The sequence below is a fragment of the Arachis ipaensis genome, chromosome B4 (genome assembly GCF_059453495.1).
Source record: "Arachis ipaensis isolate K30076 ecotype BB chromosome B4, ASM5945349v1, whole genome shotgun sequence".
Lineage (NCBI taxonomy): Eukaryota > Viridiplantae > Streptophyta > Magnoliopsida > Fabales > Fabaceae > Arachis > Arachis ipaensis.
The window spans coordinates 38,871,769-38,893,675 of NC_142439.1; the positions used below are offsets into that span (position 1 = coordinate 38,871,769).

The 21,907-nt window shown below is 39.3% G+C and overlaps 2 non-coding genes across 2 annotated transcripts; one reads left to right on the top strand and one right to left on the bottom strand.

The window, feature by feature from the left end:
• Window positions 1-589: 589 nt before the first annotated feature.
• LOC148567249 (small nucleolar RNA R71) lies at window positions 590-695 on the top strand. The gene has a single exon (XR_015882451.1). It is a non-coding gene; the product is annotated as a small nucleolar RNA R71 (small nucleolar RNA).
• Window positions 696-21,370: 20,675 nt separating this feature from the next.
• LOC148567250 (small nucleolar RNA R71) lies at window positions 21,371-21,474 on the bottom strand. Its single transcript, XR_015881538.1, has one exon. It is a non-coding gene; the product is annotated as a small nucleolar RNA R71 (small nucleolar RNA).
• Window positions 21,475-21,907: the final 433 nt, after the last annotated feature.

Sequence of the window (21,907 nt, forward strand, 5' to 3'; positions counted from 1 at the left end):
AACTAGCAGTTATTTTGATTGTTCTGCTAAAAACCGCTTTGAGAATTATTGTTAAAATTCTGGGATCTCTAAGGTTGGTCTCTCCACCCAAAATTTGGGTGATTTCTCCACCCCTGATTATAGGTCTTAGAGTATAGATCATTATTGGAGTTTCTAGGAGTATTCCCCATGTAATTGACCTGTTCAGTAGAAGATTCAGCATAATCATAATTCTTACCTTGCATAAAGTTGCCAGTCATGTCATAAGAGGCTTCTTGAGGTGCATTCTGAGTGTTGACAGCTGAAACCTGGATCCCACTCAATTGTTGAGTAATTAGATTCATTTGCTGAGACAAAATTTTGTTCTGAGCAAGAAGAGCATCAGCAGCTTCTACTTTCAAAACACCTTTCTTCTGAGGGGTCACAGAGTTCACAAGATTCCTATTAGATGAATATAAATATTAGTTGTTAGCAACCAACTCAATAAGCTCAGTAGTCTCCTCTGGTGTCTTCTTCATTTACAAAAGAACCACCTACAGAATTATCTAAACACATCCTGGACATTTCACACAAGCCCTAAAAAAAGATATCCAGCTGAGTCCATTTAGAGAACATGTCTGGAGGACATTGCCTAGTCAGTAGTTTGAACCTCTCCCAGGCTTCATAAAGGGTCTCACCATCCTTCTGTCTGAAGGTCTGAACTTCCACCCTCAGCTTAGTCAGCTTTTGAGGTGGGAAAAATTTAGTCAGAAAGCGAGTGACAACCTTATCCCAATTATCCAGACTCTCTTTGGGTTGAGAATCTAACCACAGCTTTCCTCTATCCTTCACAGCAAATGGGAAGAGCATGAGTTTGAACACCTCAGAATTCACTCCATTAGTCTTCACAGTGTCACAAATCTACAAAAAATTAGAAATAAACTGATTTGGATCTTCCTAAAGGAGTCAATGATATTGACAATTTTGTTGCACAAGAGTGACAAGGTGAGGCTTCAGTTTAAAATTGTTTGCAGCTATAGGAGGCACCACAATGCTTTTTCCATAAATATCTGTATTGGGAGCAGTGTAAGAGCCAATCACTCTTGTAGGCTGCTCATTCTTATTCAGATTTTCCATATTGGCATTCACATCACGATTGTGATCCATAGTGGACTTTGCAGCTTCCCTTTCAAGAGTTTTACTAACTTTGTAAAGTCTAGCTGGTTGCAAACGCCGCCTCAAAGTCCTTTCAGGTTTAGGATCAAAGTCTATAAGAGGTTCTTTGTCCCTGTTCTTGCTCATAAATAGACAGAAGACAAGAAAAGATGGGACTCTCTATGTCAGAGTGTAGAGAATTCCCAGATCAAATGCCATTGGCCGTGGTTATCTAATCTGACGGAGGGTGAAGCTCTAGCAGTTCATTCTCCTGGCGATCCTACACAAATTGCCACAGACAAGGTCGAATCTTCCAGATTAGAGAATGTTGCTTCTTTGGGTTCTAGACTATACCACAGAGACCTTAATCACCCCGAAAATTGGCTGAACTGGTGTCTCGAGAAGTCCCCAACGAAGTCATGGATTAGCCGTCTAAGAGATCCATAATCTAGCTGGCGGTTCGCGCTTTCCAGTCACGTATTCACACGAACTCAAGTAGACACGGGTGGTTGTCAAGCACGCTGTCCTAGTATGATGAACAGAGCTAATTGTCACTGATCATCCTATTCACCATGTTGAAGAACGAGTATGCATATTAGAAATAAATCAAACACGGATCGAAGAAGAAACAGTAATACCTTTATTAATTCCTAGGACTCAGCAGGGATCCTCCCCTCAACCTAGGAGGTTTAGAAACTCATACTGAAAGAAAATACAATGTTGGTAAATGAAAATATGGTAAAAGGTGGTAAAAGTGTTGAAATAACATAAATCTAATCCTTTAAATACTAAACAATGACTAGTAAGGTTAAAATAGTCTTTTTAGTGCTAAAATCCACTTCTGGGGCCCATTTGGTGAGTGTTTGCGCTGAGCTTTGATGAGATCCACATGCTAGGAGGCCTCTAGGGCATTGAATGCTGGCTAGAGGGTCCTCTCCGGGAATTTGGACACTAGGCTCTGCTCCTTGGGCACTGGATGCCTGGAAGAGGGCAGGAGGCTGGCATTGGACACTCGTTTTGAGCCTTTTAATCCGAAACAAGGTATGGACTATGACACATTGCTGGAAAGCTATGGAAGTCAGATTTTTATAGCCATTGAGAATGCTCTATTTGGACTTCTGTAGCTCCAGAAAAGTTCTTCCGAGTTCAAGGAGGTCAGATCTGGACAGCATCTGCAGTGCTTTCTCTGTCGCTGAATTAGACTTTTGCTCCAGCTCCTCAATTTCAGCCAGAAAATGGCTGAATTTGCACAAAAACACACAAACTTAAAGTAGAATCCAAAAATGTGAATTTAACACTAAAACCTATAAAAACTTAATAAAAAGTAAACAAAACATACTAAAAACTATATGAAAACTATGCCAAAAAGCGTATAAAATATCCGCTCATCACAACACCAAACTTAAACTGTTGCTTGTCGCCAAGCAACTAAAAAAAATAAAATAGGATGAAAAGAAGATTAAGATACAATAAATCTCAGAGTCTTAATGAAGCTTAGTTTCAATTAGATGAGTGGGACTTAGTAGCTTTTTTCTTCTGAATAGTTTTGGCATCTCATTATCCATTGAAACTCAGAATGGCTGGCATCCTTAGGAACTTAGAATTCAGATGACATTATTGATTCTTCTAGTTCAGTTCTTTTTTATTCTTGAACACAGCTTTTAGAGTCTTAGCCGTGACCCTAAGTACTTTGTTTTCCAGTATTACCACCGGATACATAAATGCCACAGATACTTTAACTGGGTGAACCTTTTTAGATTGTGATTTAGCTTTGCTAGAATCTCCAGATAGAGGTGTCTAGAGTTCTTAAGCACACTCTTTTTGCTTTGGATCACGACTTTAACCGATCAGTCTCAAACTTTTCACTTGACACCTTCACGCCACAAGCACATGGTTAGGGACAGCTTAGTTGAGCTGCTTAGGCCAGAATTTTATCCCTTTAGGCCCTCCTATCTACTGATGCTCAAAGCCTTGGATCCTTTTACCCTTGCCTTTTGGTTTAAAGGGTTACTGGCTTTTTGTTCTTGCCTTTTGGTTTAAAGAGCTAATGGCTTTTTCTTTCTTTTTCTATTTTCTTTTCTTTTTCGCTAATTTTTTTTAAATATGCTTTTTTTTTCTTTTTCTTTTGCTCCTTTTTCTTGCTTCAAGAATCAATTTTTAGATTTTTTAGATTATCAATAATACTTTCCTTTTTCTTCATTCTTCCAAGAGCCAGTATCCTAAAATTCTAACTTCAAACATACACTGTTTATTCATACATTTAGAAAACTAAAGTAATGACACCACATCAAAATAATTGATTATTCTTTATTGTAGAACTCGAAAATTTATACATCTTTATTTCTTCTAAAAAAATCTGCTATTTTATTCATGTTTAATGATGATAAGAGGAACAATGTATAGCTAATTTGAAAAATAAAATTAATTAATACTAATGCTTATTTTAATTTTAAAAATTAAAAGACATAAAATAAATAAAAATTTAATTACTACTAGTGATCATGTAAACCTAAATATGAGACATAGGAATAACAGAAATATGAGAAACAAGAATTAGAAAAGCCACAGAGTTGAAACTCAACAACCTTTAGCTTGAGGGGTGCTGGGATCTTCAGCTTGAGGGACGCTGGGTTCTTCAGGGGAGAGCTTCTGGCGCTTCAACTCCTTAATTTCACGCCCTTGCTTCTCTTGCTCTTTGATCAGTTTGCAAATCATGCTAGTCTGATCTTTCTGCTCCTCTCTGAGCTAATATAAAGTGCTCTGCAAGTGTATTACAGACGCCTTTAGCTATTCTCAATACTCAATTGGAGAGATCTCTTGGGGAGGTTCAGGTGCCTTCCTTTTGGGATTATCCTCTTGTATCTTGGCACTCTCCATCACTTGCTTGGTGATTGGGCTGTCCACTAGAATGAAATTGTCCACCTGGATCATAACCTTAGCCTCTTGGCATAGGCAAAAGATGAGATTTGGATAAGCCAGCATGGCGTTAGTGGATACCCTGTTTGCCAGCTTGTAGATCTCACGAGGGATAATTTGGTGGACTTCTACCTCATTCTCCATCATGATGTAGTGAATCATCATAGCTCTTAGAATAGTGACTTCAAAGTGGTTACTTGTGGGGAGTATAGAATGCCCAATGAAGTCTAGCCGTCATCTAACAACTGGCTTGAGGTTCGCCCTTTTTAGCTGGCATGGTTGCCCTTTTGTATTCTCAATCCATTGAGTTCCAGAAAAGCATATGTCCTCTAGGACTTGATCCAGCTTTGGGTTGGCTACCACCCTTCTATTGTATAATTCAGGGTCATCCTTTTACAAGGATAGTTTGAAGATCTCTCTCACCCTATCCATATAAAAGTACATGATCTTCCCCCTGACCATAGTGCGAAAAGTATGGAATATTGTTCCATCTTTCTTTTTCTTATCTATCATCCATATATTTGCATAGAATTCATGGATCATGTTGTATCCAACTTTAAACTGAGGATCAGTCAGAATCTCCCAGCCTTTCCTTTGAATTTGCTCTTGGATCTCCGGATATTCTTCTTTTCCTAAGTTGAATCCCACCTCAGGGATTACTGGCCTTTTACTCATTATCTTGTGATAATGTTCTTCATGTTGCTTAGTAAGGAATCGAACAGGTTTGAAAACAACTTTTTGGAGCCATGGGATTGAATTCTTGATGAGAGAATAGGGCTCCTTCCACACCAAACTTAGAAGATTTGCTCGTCCTCGAGCAAAAGGTAAGAAAGGAAGAAGAAGAAAAGTGAAGTAGAACATGAAATAGAATTCAAATGAGAGGTGGTGAATGAGGGAGAGGGGCACGGACATGCATATATACAGGGAGGGGGGAGGGATTTTTTCAAAATAATCATTAAAGAAAGATAAATATTTTTGAAAAAGATAGAAAAAGATAAGTTGTTAAACTTGAAAGATAAGAAAAGATTTTAAAAAGTTATAAAAGATTTTAAAGATAAGATAAGAAGTATGAAAAAGATTTGAAAGTTTAATAAAAGATATGAACAAGATAAAAAAATTTAAAAGAATTTAAAAACAAGTAAAAAAAATATGAAATTTTAAAAAAGATTTGAAAAGAATTGCAAATATGTTAAATTTGATATTAAATTAAAATTGAGGTATTTGAACAAGATTTCATTTAAAAATCAAAGAATATTTGAAATTGAATATGAAAAAGATGAGTTGAATAAAGAGAAGATGAGAATTTTGAAGTTACCTCCATGCTGCCTTGCTGGCGTTTAAACGCCCAGAATGCTGGCATTCTGGCGTTTAACGCCAGATGGATCCTCCCTCTTGGGCATTAAATGCCTAACCAGGGCTCCCTGGCTGGCATTTAATGCCAGGCTGATGCTCCTACTTGGGCATGAAACGCCCAGCCAGAGCTTCCGGGCTGGCGTTTAACACCAGGATTGCTGCCTCCATGGGCGTTTGAACGCCCATTTGCCTACCCTTTCTGGCGTTTAACGCCAGAGAGATCCTTACTTCAGGGTATTCTGTTTGCTGTTCTACATCACTCTGTCTCTGTTTAAGCACTGTTCATGATCACTAACATTAAGTTTAACTTAAAACATAAGAAAAAAAACTAATCAAAATAGAAATAATTAGAAATTTAATAATGTATGAGTAATCATTGGGTTGCCTCCAACAAGCGCTTCTAATGTCTTTAGCTGGACTTCACTGTATTTAACTTAGTAGCAGTGATGAGTTTCCTGGCTCTAAATCTCCTTCAAGGTAATGCTTGACCCTCTGTCCATTGACAGTGAACCTTTTTTCTTTACCTTGAAGTTCTATGTGCCCGTAAGGTGATACACTAGTAATCCCAAACAGTCCTGTCCAACGGGACTTGAGTTTCCCAGGAAACAGTTTGAGTCTTGAGTTGAAGAGCAGGACCTTCTATCCTGGTTCAAAGACTCTGGAAGATAACTTTCTGTCATGTCACCTCTTTGTCTTTTCCTTATAGATCTTTGCATTTTCAAATGCATCTAAGCGAAATTCATCTAACTCATTTAGTTGGAGAAGTCTTTTTTTTCCTGCTGCTTTAGCATCAAGATTAAGGAATCTAGTAGCCCAATAGGCTTTGTGTTCTAGTTCCACTGGTAAATGACATAACTTCCTATATACTAACTAATATGGTGAGGTTCCAATGGGGGTTTTGAAAGCTGTTCTGTATGCCCACAGAGCATCATCAAGCTTTCTAGCCCAATCCTTTCTAGAGGTACATACGGTTCTCTCTAGGATTCGTTTTAGTTCTCCATTTAAGACTTCAGCTTGCCCATTTTCTTTGGGATGATACGGTGTTGCTACTTTATGGCGAACTCCGTAACGGCTTAAGACAGAATCTAACTGTCTGTTGCAGAAATGAGTACCTCCATCACTAATTAGTGTCCTAGGGACACCAAATCTACTAAAGATGTTCTTTTGGAGGAACTTCATTACTACTCTGGTGTCATTAGTGGGTGTTGCTATTGCTTCAACCCATTTAGACACATAATCTACTGCCACAAAGATGTAGATGTTTGAGTATGAAGGTGGGAAGGGTACCATGAAATCTATACCCCATACGTCAAACAATTCAATCTCTAGAATTCCTTGCTGACGTATGCTGTGACCATGAGGGAGATTGCCAGCCCTTTGGCAACTATCACAGTTACAAACGAACTCTCTAGAATCCTTAAAGAGAGTAGGCCAGTAAAAGTCACTTTGGAGAACCTTGGTGGCTGTCCGCTCACCTCTAAAGTGTCCTCCATAGTTTGAGCCATGGAAATGCCATAGAATTCTTTGTGCCTCTTCTGCAGACACACAGCGTCAGATTATTCCATCCGAGTATCTCTTAAAGAGATATGGCTCATTCTATAGGTAATATTTTGCATCATACATGAGTTTCCGGGCTTGTTGCCTGGTAAATTCCTTAGGAATGAACCTTATAGCCTTGTAATTTGAAATGTCTGCAAACCAAGGTACTGTCAAGATGGCATAGAGTTGCTCATCCGGAAAGGATTCGGATATGTCAGTAGAGGGAAAAGAAGTCCCTGCTACTGGTTCAATCCTAGACAAGTGATTAGCCACTTGATTTTCTGTACCTTTTCTATCTCTAATTTCTATATCAAACTCTTGCAGGAGTAATACCCATCTAATAAGTCTGGGCTTAGATTTCTGCTTAATGAGAAAATACTTTAGAGTGGCATGGTCAGTATAGATAATGACCTTAGATCCTACTAGGTAAGATCTAAACTTGTCAATGGCATAAACCACTGCAAGTAGCTCCTTCTCTGTAGTAATGTAGTTTTTCTGCGCATCATTTAGTACACGACTAGCATAGTAAATGACATGCAGAAGCTTGTCATGTCTCTGTCCTAGGACCGCGCCAATTGCATGATCACTGGCATCACACATTAGTTCAAATGGTAAGTCCCAGTTGGGTGCAGAGATGATAGGAGCAGTGACAAGCTTGGCTTTCAGAGTTTCAAAGGCATGCAGGCATTCTTGGTCAAAGGTGAATAGAACATCAGTGGCTAAGAGATTACACAGGGGTTTTGCGATTTTAGAAAAATCTTTCATGACCTTCCTATAAAATCCGGCATGTCTTAGGAAACTTCTGATTTCCTTGACATTAGTAGGTAGAGGCAATCATTCAATCACTTCCACCTTAATTTGATCTACTTCTATCCCTTTGTTTGAGATCCGATGCCCAAGAACAATGCCTTCAGTTACCATGAAGTGGCATTTCTCCTAGTTTAGAACTAGGTTTATCTCTTGGCATCTTTTCAGAACTAGGGCAAGATGATCAAGGCAGGAGTCAAATGAGTTTCCAAAAATAGAGAAGTCATCCATGAATACTTCAAGAAACTTCTCTACCATATCAGAGAAGATGATAACATACATCTCTAAAAGGTGGCAGGTGTATTGCACAGGCCAAATGGCATTCGCCTGTAGGCAAACATGCCAGATGGGCATGTGAATGCTGTCTTTTCTTGATCCTGTGGATCCACTGCTATTTGATTGTACCTAGAATATCCATCCAGGAAATAATAAAAAGCGTGCCCTGCTAGTCTTTCTAGCATTTGGTCAATAAATGGTAAAGGAAAATGATCCTTACTGGTGGTGTCATTGAGTCTTCTATAGTCAATGTACATATGCCACCCTGTAACTGTCCTTTTAGGGATCAGTTCATTCTTTTCATTATGAACCACTGTCATACCTTCCTTCTTGGGAACAACTTGGACATGGCTCACCCAGGGGCTGTTAGAAATGGGATAAATGATTCCAGCCTCCCAGAGCTTAGTGACTTCCTTCTGCACTACTTCCTTCATAGCTGGATTCAATCACCTTTGTGGTTGCACCACTGGTTTGGCATTATCTTCCAGCAGGATTTTATGCATGCATCGGGCTGGGCTAATGCCCTTAAGGTCACTTATAGTCCACCCAAGGGTGGTCCTATGTGTTTTAAGTACCTAAATTAGTGCTTCTTCCTGTGGTTCTAAGACAGAACTTATGATCACAGGATAAGTATCTCCATCTCCCAGAAATGTATATTTCAGGGAGGAAGTTAATGGCTTAAGCTCAAGCTTTGGAGGCTTCTCCTTTTCCTCAGAGGTTTCCAGAGATTCCTCTGAATTAGGCTGGGCATGATTAAGGATGTCATTCAGCTCTTCCTTGAGACTTTCGGCCATGTTGACTTCTTCTACCAGGGAATCAATGAAGTCAATGCTTATGCATTCCTCAGGGGTGTCTGGATACTGCATAGCCTTGACAGCATCCAGTACGAACCTTTTCTCATTGACTCTTAGGGTTACTTCCCCTTTTTCAACATCAATGAGGGTCCGTCCTGTAACTAGGAAGGGTCTCCCTAGGATAAGGGATGCACTCTTGTGCCCTTCCATGTCCAGTACCACAAAATCAGTGGGGAAAGCAAAGGGTCCAACCCTGACAATCATGTCTTCAATTACGCCTGATGGTATCTTAATAGAGCCATCAGCAAGTTGAAGACATATGCGGGTTGGTTTGACTTCATCAGTCAAACAAAGCTTCTTTATTAATGAAGTAGGTATTAGGTTGATGCTTGCTTCAAGATCACATAGAGTTGTCCTTGTACAAGCATCACCTAGAGTGCATGGTATCATAAAGCTTCCAGGATCCTTAAGTTTCTCTGGCAAGCTATTTTGGATGATTGCACTGCACTCTTTAGTGAGGAGGATTGTTTCTGTCTTTCTCCAATCCTTCTTATGACTCAAAATGTCCTTCATGAACTTAGCATAAGAAGGTATCTGTTTAAGAGCGTCTGCAAAAGGGATTTTAATCTATAATGTTCTGAGATAATCCGCAAAGTGAGTAAACTATTTATCATTTTCCTCTTGATAGAGCTTCTGAGAAAATGGCATTTTAGCCTTATACTCATCAACTTTAGTTGATGAAGGCCGAGTGCCATGTGTGTTGGAAGGGGGGTTACTAGCTTGCTTAGGAGGGTTGTTATCAGTGAGTGACTAGTGATAAATCCCAATTTTGTGGTTTATATTGTGTAGAATTTGGGGGGTTTTGTCAATATTTCTCACACTTATTCACAAGAATTGAATGATTTTGTGTTCTCTTCCTAATATTGCTTCATGATGAAAAACATGCGTCTTTTGCTTTAAAATTGCTATATTTTGATCCTCTTCTATTACCATTCGATGCCGCGACGTATTTGTTGAGTGATTTCAGAATTAATAGGGCAAGAATGGCCTAGAAGAGAGAAAGAAAGCATGCACAAGAGGAAGGAACATGAAGATTTGGATTTTGGGAAACTCAGCATGGGCACGCACGCGCACCTCACGCGTACGCATGGATGAGGACAGTTGGAATCGACGCACAAGGATGGACGCATCGGCGCAGATTAGGAAATCCACACCGGCGCGCACGCGTACATGGTGCGCACGCGTGGATCACAAAAGCAATCGGTGCGCATGCACGCATGGCACGTACGCGCGACAAGCTGCACGTGACCTCATTAAAGAAAATCATGCCTGGCAATTTCTGAGGCTCAAGAGGCCCAAATTCAAGCTGTTTCTGCATGGAAAAGACCCAAGGATGCTAGGGGGAAAGGAGGGGATCATTCATTTTACACTTAGACACAATTTTTAGCTAGTTTTTGGTTCTTGTTCTTCTAGGGAGAGAAACCCTTGTTCCTCTCTAGATCTAGCTTTAATTTGATCTTCTCTTGTTGAATTCTGAATTGGATCTTGTTAATTACTAGTTTTGATTATTTAATTTGAATTCCTTAGTATAATTTTGCTTAGATCTTGTGTTAGTTTTATGATTTCTTGTCAATTGTCATTTTATACCCATTTCATGAATGTTGTGAATCTTGACTTGCTAGTGCTACATTGATGATTTTTATGATTAATTGTGTTGTTTGAGTGATTGTATGTTGATAATTGTTAGTGGGTACTTGTCAATTTCAATTTAATTACAATTTGAATATGTCTTTTGTTAATGCTTACCATGTGTTTGATGAATTGTTTTCTTTGATCATGGAGTAGTTCTCTTTACTCTTGGCCTAGGCTAAGAGAATTGGGTAAACTTGAGTCATTGGGTCTAATGGATTTGATGATTTGGGAACCCTTAGTAGTCAATTTGATAGCCATTGACACTAGCCTACTACTAAGTCAATTAGTAAGTAGGTTAGACCTTATGGGTTGATGTTGACTAGACCATTTAACTTACTTCAAGTGTAGAAGTAGACTTAATGAGTTTGGTTCCTCATAAATGTCAAGATATGGTTATTAGATAAGGATAGTGACCCCAATTCCCATGTCTAGCCAAGAGTTGCTTTTATCATTCATAATTGAAAACCTAAAATTCTAATTGTCTTGTCTTAGTTATATAGTTATTGTTTAGTTTTAGAGTGGAATTACATTGAATGTTATCTTATTAGTTTGGAATTGCTCACATCTTGCTTAGTCATTTGAATTAGTTTCTTGCATTTTAAGATTACTTGCTTGTTAAGATTTATAGTTTAATTTCTTGCTCATGACTCACAACCCCAGAATTCTAACCAATGTTGATGCACATGTTTGCCCATTCCTTGTGAGACGACCCGATGTTTAAATACTTCGGTTATTTTTATTGGGGTTGAACTTGTGACAACCAATTTCCTTTCTAAATTTGATCCGCAGATTATTTGTCGGTTGAAGGCTATACTTGCAACGCGATTTTATTGAGAAATTCTTTACCGACGGTATCCGTGTCACATCAAATTTTTGGCGCACCGGGGAATGGTTGCAACATATGCCTTGATATTGGTTATGTGAATATGTGAATATTGTAGATAGTTTACTTTCTTTCAATACTTAGCTATAGTTTAGATTTCTTTTGTATGTGTGCTATGACTCCCAAGTTTGATGACTCGGTATCAACCGAATTCTAGCTTAGCCGAGTTTGACCCTGAAATTGAAAGAACTTTGTTACACACTCGGCAAGCTAGACGGTGGTTGGTCTATACAGCTAGTACTTCGGCCTCTCTTGAGAAACATACCGAATCACTAGGCGGTACCGAGAGTGACTTGGAGTCCACTACTTCCTATTCTTCTGTTGGCACTACTAATACATCTTTGCATCCTACAGGTAAACCATACATGGCAGAACCAAGACGGATCACTTTGCATGAGCAAGGAGCTCCGGATATCATACTTCAACCTTTGCAAGCAAGGTATCCTAACCTTGATCCAAACTTTGAGTTGAAGAGTAGCTTGATACATCTACTTCCTAAGTATCATGGGTTGCCAGGTCAAGACCCTATCCGACATCTAAGAGATTTTCAAGTTGCTTTTTCTACGGCTCGAAGGCATGGAGTCGATGAGTTGGCTATTATGGTTTTTGCCTTTCCTTTTTCTCTTGAAGGGCAAGCAAAGACATGGTTTTATTCGCTACCGGATGAGATTGTGACCAATTAGGATTTCTTGAGAAGAGAGTTTCTAGATAAGTTCTTCCCATCGGAGAAGACCGATTATATCCAGAAGGAGATCTCGGGTATAATGCAAAGAGACCAAGAGAGTTTGTATGAGTATTGGACTTAGTTCAAGAGGCTATTGGAGTCTTGTCCACATCATGGATTGAACACTCACTTGCTCATTAGCTACTTCACCGGAGGTCTTTGTGTGAAAGATAGAAGATTGCTCACCGCTTCTAGTGGTGGTTCCCTTTCAAAAAACAAGATGGAGGAAGAAGCTTGGAAGTTGATAAATGATGTTGCCGAGGCTACACAACATGTAAGGGTGAGAAGTAATCCTTTCAAGGGTATGGTAGAACCATCCCCTTCCGAAGCAAGCCTAACCAAAGCACTTGGGGATATGACCACCATCCTCACGCAAATACAAAAGGATCAAAAGGAATACTACTCCATCCAAGCCATCCAAGCCCCACCTCCAGTTGCTCAACTTGAAGGCCCTCCTAGGATTTGTGGTTTGTGCTCTAGCACCACACATTACACCGATCAATGCCATCAAATTCAAGAGGAACATGCCCTTGTAGTGGCCAATGTGAATTACAACAACCGTCCACCCTATCCTTCTCAAGGACAAAACAACTATCCTCATGGTAGTAATCAACATCAAGGGTGGAGGGATAATGCACAAGGGAGCAATCAAAACCAAAGATGGAACAACTCTTCTTCTCATCACAACAACAACCAATCTTCATCTCAATACCACCATAACAACACCAACTACCAAGCTAACCAAGGTCACTCCAACCAAAACCAAAATAATTACACCAAATACCAAGCACCACACCATAGACAACAATCCAACCAAACCTCTCTATCTTCCACCAATCAAGTTGATGAGCTTAGAGCCGCCATGGAGAAATGGGACGAGAGCAACAAGGCTCAATTTGATGCCTTGGGCGCTCAATTGGCTAACCTCACCAATATGCTTTCAAAGATGGCCATGTCAAACCAACCCTCAACCCTCCAACAACAACACTAACCAACCCTCAAGCTCTTCTAACCTTCCATCCTAACTCCAACCAAACCCCAAGGGCGGTCTCGACACCATCACTCTACGGTTGGGGACTACATTGGAGGAGATACCTCCAAGGGTCATGGAAGACATTCATGAGGAAGAAGTGGTTGTTGAAGCTCCACATGAAGAAGAGGAGGTAGACAAAAGGCATGAGGAAGAAGGAGTAAGTCTTAAGGAACCCAAGAGGAAAGCTATAGTGGATGAGTCAATTCCTATTCCATTCCCTTCCATGGTGAAGAAAGCAAAGAAAATGCCAGAATTTGATTTGAACATGCTTCAAGTGTTCAAGAAGGTTGAGGTAACCATACCACTTCTTGATGCTATTCAACAAATTCCAAAGTATGCAAAATTTTTGAAAGACTTGTCTACACACAAGGATAGGATAGGAGAATTGGAGACATTATCCTTGGGTAGTTCAATTTTTCTTGATGGAGCCTATTCCAAAGAAATGTGGTGACCCTGGACCTTGTTTGGTGTCTTGTTGTATTGGTGGGCGCACTTTTCATGATTGTATGTGTGACCTAGGAGCTTGTGTAAGTATCATGCCACTTTCTATCTTTGTGCGGTTGAATTTAGCTCCATTAAAGAAGTCAGCGGCGAGGTTTGCCTTAGCCGATAAAAGTCTGATCACGGTGATAGGAATAGCCGAAGATGTACTTGTGGCGATCGAGGATTTGGTTTTTCCGGTTGACTTTTACATCCTTGAAATGCCTCCAACAGAAAATAGTAGCTCATCCTCCGTTCTACTTGGTAGACCCTTCCTTAAGACCTCTAAATTCAAGTTAGATGCCTTCATCGGCACATATTCCTTTGAGGTTGGGGACAAGATTATCAAGTTCAATTTGGATGAAGTCATGAAGCATCCTCCCGAAGAGCATTCCGTTCTCCGATGTGATGTAATTGATAAAGTGGTAGCGGAAGTACGAAAGGAAGACTACAACAAGTTATGCTACCCTACTGTTGAAGAGACGGGTGACCAAGAGGATAAACAAGAGAAAGTTATTGAGAATGAACTCCGTGAGCTTGATGAAAAGGAACCTCAGCTTGAGGCAAAGAGTGAATTGAAACCTCTTCCATCTCATTTGAAGTATGCTTTCTTAGAGGACAACCAAAAGTTTCCGGTCATTATTGCTAGTGAGATTTCTAATGAAGAAGAAGGGAAGCTCCTAGATGTTCTAAGAAAGTACAAGAAGGCAATTGGGTGGAGCCTAGCCGATATTGTGGGGATTGACCCCCGCAAGTGCATGCATCGTATATTTCTCCAAGAAGGAGCTAGGCCGGTTAGGCAACCGCAAAGAAGGCTCAACTCAACTATCCTCGATGTGGTAAAGAAGGAGGTCACTAGGCTATTTGATGCGGGTATCATATACCCAATTTCTGACAATGAGTGGGTGAGCTCGGTCCAGGTTGTTCCCAAGAAATCAGGCAACACTGCGGTTAAAAAGGATGATGGTGAAGTGGTCACCAAGAGAGTACAAAATGCTTGGCGAGTGTGCATCGATTATAGAAGATTGAACGCCGCTACAAGGAAGGACCACTACCCTTTGCCCTTTATCGATCAGATGTTGGACCGTTTGGCGGGTAAATCCCATTATTGTTTTCTTGATGGATTCACTGGTTACTTCCAGATTCACATTGCTCTTGAAGATCAGGAGAAGAGCATATTCACTTGCCCTTTTGGCACCTTTGCCTATAAAAGGATACCTTTTGAACTATGTAATGCACCTGCTACTTTTTAGCGGTGTATGACGAGTGTCTTTTCTGATCTGATGGAGAATTGTTTGGAAGTCTTTATGGATGACTTCAGTGTTTATGGAACTTCATTTGATTGTTGCTTAGAGAACTTGGCCAAAGTCTTAGCTAGATGTGTTGACACTAACCTTGTCTTGAATTTTGAAAAATGTCACTTTATGGTAAGACAAGGTATAGTGTTAGGACATGTAGTATCTCATGAAGGCATTTCTGTAGACCCGGCCAAGGTCGATGTTATCACCACTTTACCTCACCCCTCATCTGTGAGGAAGGTCCGCTCGTTTTTAGGACATGCAAGATTCTATAGGCGCTTTATTAAAGATTTCAGCAAGATTGCTTTGCCATTGTCGCGCCTACTCCAAAAAGATGTGGACTTTGAGTTTGATAGTGAATGTGTGAAAGCGTTTGAAGAGCTAAGGAGAGTTCTTACCACAGCACCGATTGTGCAAGGCCCCAACTAGACGTTGCCATTCGAGATAATGTGCGATGCGTCAAACCATGTTGTAGGTACCGCACTTACACAGCGCGATGGTAAACTCTCTTATGTCATTGCTTACTCTTCTAAAACACTGGATGCAGCACAATCCAACTATACCACTATTGAAAAGGAACTCCTAGCTATTGTTCATGCTTTAGATAAATTTAGATCTTATTTGCTAGGGTCCAAGATAGTGGTATACACGGATCATGCAGCTTTAAAGTACTTATTAACAAAGAATGAGTCAAAGCCTAGACTCATATGTTGGATCTTGCTTTTACAAGAATTCGACATTGAGACTAGGGACAGGAGTGGGTCTCAAAACTTGGTTGTGGATCATTTAAGCTGCATTGAGAATTTAAAATTTGACCAATTTCTGATCAATAACTCATTTCCATTAGACAGTTTGCATGCTGTGTCAGATAGTTTTCATTGGTTTGCCCCAATGGCGAACTACTTGGTTGCAAAACTCTTCCCTCCCAACTTTTCTAAACACCAAAGGGATAAGTTGAGGAGTGATTCCAAATACTATATTTGGGATGACCCTCACTTGTGGAAGAGGGGAGTGGACCAAGTAATTTGAAGATGTATCCCGGAGTCTGAAATCTAACCCATTCTTGAAGCTTGCCATTCGTCCAAATGTGGTGGCCACTTTGGCCCACAAAGGACCGCTAAAAAGGTGTTGAATTATGGATTCTGGTGGCCAACTTTATTCAAGGATGCTAACCGGTTCTGTGTGTCTTGCCATCAGTGTCAGAAGTCGGGAAACACATCCCAAAGGGATGAAATGCCTCAGCAACCTATGCTGTTCTGTGAGATATTTGATGTGTGTGGCATTGACTTTATGGGACCGTTTCCCAACTCAAGTGGGTATCTGTATATTCTGTTAGCAGTTGACTACGTGTCAAAGTGGGTAGAAGCAATACCTACCAGCCTTGACGATGCCAATACCGTCATTTCTTTTATCAGGAATAACATTGTATGCTGTTATGGGTCGCCACGAGCAATCGTGAGCGACCAAGGATCCCACTTTTGTAACAGGAAAGTAGAGGCATTGCTCAAGCGCTATGGAGTGTCACCTAAGGTTGCTACTGCTTATCACCCACAGACCAACGGACAAGCAGAAGTGTCCAACCGGGAGATTAAGAGAATCTTGGAGAAAGTGGTCAATCCACAAAGGAAGGATTGGAGCCTCCGGTTAGGAGATGCACTATGGGCGTATAAAACGGCCTACAAGACTCCGTTAGGGATGAGTCCCTTCCGGATCGTCTATGGTAAGGCATGCCACCTTTCGGTAGAGATTGAGAATAGAGCCTATTGGGTGGTAAAGCAGTGCAACATGGATTTGACTAAGGCGGGTGAAGCCAGGAAATTACAGCTAGAGGAGCTCGAGTGTTTGAGGAACGAATCATATGAGAATGCCCGGATCTACAAGGAAAAGACTAAAGCATTTCATGACCATCACATCCGAAAGAAGGATTTCCAAGAAGGTGATGAGGTTCTCCTCTACAACTCGAGGCTTCGATTCATGCCTGGCAAGCTCCGTTCTAGATGGGAAGGACCTTTCAAGGTGAAAGAGATAAAGCCCTATGGAGTGGTGGAGTTGTTTGATCCTAAAAGTGAAGCAACTTTCAAGGTGAATGGACATAGAGTGAAGAAGTACCATGGCTACAAGCTTCCAAAAGAGCTAGAGGTGTTCCTATTGGCGGATGCACCTAGAGAAGGAGAAGCTTGAGTGACTGACCGTCCAACTTAAGGACGTTAAAGAAAAGTGCTTGGTGGGAGGCACCCTACCGTGGTAAGATCTTCCTTGTGTATACATTCTTGTTTTAGCTCTAGATTTTTGTATATTTTGTGACTTCTTGATGTTGTTGATTGCATAGGAATGCTAATTTTTTGATCTTTTTGGATAACTAGGATGTTTAGATAGATTTTATCATTTTGGTATGGATGAATTGTTGAAGTAGAGAGAATCCTATATTTTGAATAATGCATGAATTTGTGAATGTCTCTTTGACTACTAGCTTAAACACCTGCCAAGAATGTGTTAGAATAGCTCTTTTTATGTTGTAAAAAAAAAGGGGGCAAAAGGAAAAAAGAGCAACCGCGCGCGAGTGCACCGTGCGCGCGCGTGCCGGTGGTGCATTTCTAATTCCTAGGTCAAAACCCGAGAGTTATGCCCACTTTATGCCCATCTCGCGTCAGACACCCACGTGCCAGCGTACGTGCTGCCTGCGCGCCCCTTGCAAATTGGCCATCGATGCGCAAGTGCATTATGCGCGCACACGCCGATGGTGCAATCTGAACTCTCTGGTACAAAAACCAGAGAGTTAGGTGATGAGCGGATAATTTATATGCTTTTTGGCATTATTTTTAGGTAGTTTTTAGTATAATTTAGTTAGTTTTTACTATGTTTTTATTAGTTTTTATGCAAAAATCAAATTTTTGGACTTTACTATGAGTTTATGTGTTTTTCTGTAATTTCAGGTATTTTCTGGCTGAAATTGAGGGACCTGAGCAAAAATCTGATTCAGAGGCTGAAAAAGGACTGCAGATGCTATTGGATTCTGACCTCCCTGCACTCTAAATGGATTTTCTGGAGCTACAGAAACTCAATTGGCGCGCTCTTAATTGCGTTGGAAAGTAGACATCCAAGGCTTTCCAGCAATATATAATAGTTTATACTTTGCCCGAGTTTTGATGATGCAAACTGGCATTCAAACGCCAACTTCCTGCCCTATTCTGAAGTTAAACGCTAGAAACATGTTACAGACCAGAGTTAAATGCCATAAACAGGCTGCAACCTGGTGTTTAACTCCAAGAGAAGTCTCTACACGTGTAAAGCTCAATGCTCAGCCCAAGCACACACCAAGTGGGCCCCAAAAGTGGATTTCTGCACTATCTGCACTTAGTTACTTATTTTCTGTAACCCTAGCTACTAATTTTGTATAAAAACTACTTTTAGTGATTTATTTCATGTCTTTTGACCACTTTTAGGCTTTTGGTCATTCTGGTTCCCTCTCGGGGGCCGAAGCCAATGAACACTGTTATCATTTATGTATTTTCAACGGTGGAGTTTCTACACCCTATAGATTAAGGTGTGGAGCTCTGCTGTTCTTCATGAATTAATGCAAAGTACTATTGTTTTTCTATTCAATTCAAGCTTATTCTTATTCCAAGATATTCACTCGCACTTCAACCTGATGAATGTGATGATCCGTGACACTCATCATCATTCTCACCTATGAATGTGTGCCTGACAATCACTTCTGTTCTATTTGCAATAGCTTGAGTGTATATCTCTTAGCCTCCATTCCGAAAGATCGGAGTCTTCGTGGTATAAGCTAGAATCAATTGGCAGTATTCTTGAGATCCGGAAAGTCTAAACCTTGTCTGTGGTATTCCGAGTAGGATCTGGGATGGGATGACTGTGACGAGCTTCAAACTCACGAGTGTTGGGCGTAGTGACAGACACAAAAGGATCAATGGATCCTATTCCAACATGAGTGAGAACCGACAGATGATTAGCCGTGCAGTGACAGCGCATTTGGACCATTTTCACTGAGAGGACGGACGGTAGCCATTGACAACGGTGATCCCCCAACATACAGCTTGCCATGGAAAGGAGTATAAATAATTGAATGAAGGCAGTAGGAAAGCAGAGATTCAGAAGGAACAAAGCATCTCCATACGCTTATCCGAAATCCCACCAATGAATTACATAAGTATTTCTATCTTATTTTATATTTTATTTATATTTTAATTATCAAAACCTCATAACCAATTGAATATGCCTGACTGAGATTTGCAAGATGACCATAGCTTGCTTCAAGCCGACAATCTCCGTGGGATCGACCCTTACTCATGTAAGGTTTATTACTTGGACGACCCAGTGCACTTGCTGGTTAGTTGTGCGGAGTTGTGAAAAGGAGTTGAGATTATGAACGTGCGTACCAAGTTGTTGGCGCAGTTGAGATCACAATTTCGTGCACCAAGTTTTTGGCGCCGCTGCCGGGGATTGTTCGAGTTTGGACAACTGACGGTTCATCTTGTTGCTCAGATTAGGTAATTTTATTTTATTTTTAAGCTTTTTATTTCTTATTTTCAAAAAATCCAAAAAAAAATTTAACAAAACCATAAAAACCAAAAATATTGTGTTTCTTGTTTGAGTCTAGTGTCAAATTTTAAGTTTGGTGTCAATTGCATATTTTTAATTTTTCTAAAAAGTTTCGAAAATCCATGCATGTGTCTTCGTAATCTTCAAGTTGTTCTTGATGATTTTCTTTATTTGATCTTTGCATTTTCTTGTCTTGTGTCTTTTCTTGTCTTTCATATGCATTTTTGAATTATTAGTGTCTAAAGTTTGAAAATTTCTAAGTTTGGTGTCTTGCATGTGTTTCTTTTCTTAAAAATTTTCAAAAACATGTTCTTGATGTTCATCTTGACATTCAAAGTGTTCTTGGTGTTCATCTTAGCATTCAAAGTGTTCTTGCATACATTCTTTGTTTTGATCTTAAATTTTCATGTTTTGCATCATTTTTATGTTTTTCTCTTTCTTCATTAAAAATTCAAAAATCAAAAAAATATCTTTCCCTTATTTACAAATAAATTTCGAAAATTTGATTTGACTTAGTCAAAAATTTTTAAAATTTAGTTGTTTCTTATGAGTCAAGTCAAATTTTCAATTTAAAAATCCTATCTTTTCAAAACCTTTTTCAAAAATCAAATCTTTTTCAATTTTCTTCTTTCATATTTTTGAGAATTTCAAACATTTGATTTTCAAAATCTTTTTCTTATTTTGATTTCATATTTTCGAATTCATTACTAACATTTAATATGATCGATTCAAAAATCTCAAGTTATTACTTGCCTATTAAGAAAGGTTCAATCTTTAAATTTTAAAATCATATCTTTGAGTTTCTTGTTAGTCAAGTAATCAACTTTAATTTTCAAAATCAAATCTTTTTAAATTTCTCTTTCAAATCTTTTTCAAAATAAATTTCAATCATATCTTTTTCAAAACTTAATTTCAAAATCTTTTCTAACTTTTTATCTTTTCAAAATTGATTTTCAAAATCTTTTTCAATTAACCACTTAACTTTTTGTTTGATTTTAAAAAGTCTTCTATTTCAATCATATCTTTTTCAAAACCACCTAACTACTTTTCTCTCTCTAACTTTCGAAAATCCCTTACCACTTTTTCAAAATTCCTTTCAAATTAAATAATTGTTTTAAATTTTAATTTAATTTAATTTTATTTCTCTTTTTAATTTTCGAATACTAACCAATATTTAAAATAAAAACAAAAATATTTTTATTTTATTTTATTTAATTTTTGAATTCTTTTCCCTCTCTCTGTGTTCGAATTCTTCTTATTCCCCATCTACCTCATTCTTCTCTTCTTCTACTCACATAAAGGAATCTCTATACTGTAACATAGAGGATTCCTCTTTTTTTCTGTTCTCTTCTTTTTCATATGAGCAGGAATAGAGATAAAGACATTCTTATTAAAGCTGATCCTGATCCTAAAAAGACTCTAAAGAGGAAGCTAAGAGAAGCTAAAGCACAACACTTTGGAGAGGACCTGACAGAATTTTTCAAAAAAGAAGAGGAGATGGCCGAACCCAATAACAATGGTGGAGATGCAAGGAAGATGCTTGGTGACTTTATTGCACCCTCTTCTAACTTCTATGGAAGAAGCATCTCAATTCCTGCCATTGGAGTAAACAACTTTGAGCTTAAGCTTCAATTAGTTTCTCTAATGCAACAGAATTGCAAGTTTCATGGACTTCCAATGGAAGATCCTCATCAGTTTTTAGCTGAATTCTTGCAAATCTGTGACACTGTCAAGACCAATGGAGTTGATCCCGAGGTCTACAAGCTTATGCTTTTCCCTTTTGTTGTAAGAGACAGAGCTAGAACATGGTTGGATTCACAACCTAAGGAAAGCCTAAACTCTTGGAAAAAGCTGGTCAGTACTTTCCTGGCCAAATTCTTTCCACCTCAAAAGATGAGCAAGCTTAGAGTGAAAATCTAAACCTTCAGACAGAAGGAAGGTGAGTCCCTCTATGAAGCTTGGGAAAGATATAAGCAATTGATCAAAAGGTGTCCTACTAACATGTTTCCGGAATGGAGCATCATATGTATATTCTATGATGGTCTGTCTGAGTTGTCAAAAATATCATTGAACCATTCTGCAGGAGGATCTCTTCATCTGAAAACCCCTGCAGAAGCTCAGGAACTTATTGAAATGGTTGCAAATAACCAGTTCATGTACACCTCTGAGAGGAGTCCTGTGAACAATGGGACGCTTCAAAAGAAGGGAGTTCTTGAAATTGATACTCTGAATGCCATATTGGCTCAGAACAAAATATTGACTTAGCAAGTCAATATGATTTCTCAGAGTCTGAATGGATTACAAGCTGCATCCAACAGTACTAAAGAAGTATCTTCTGAAGAAGAAGCTTATGATCCTGAGAACCCTGCAATGGCAGAGGTGAATTACATGGGAGAACCCTATGGAAACACCTATAGAAATCATCCAAATTTCTCA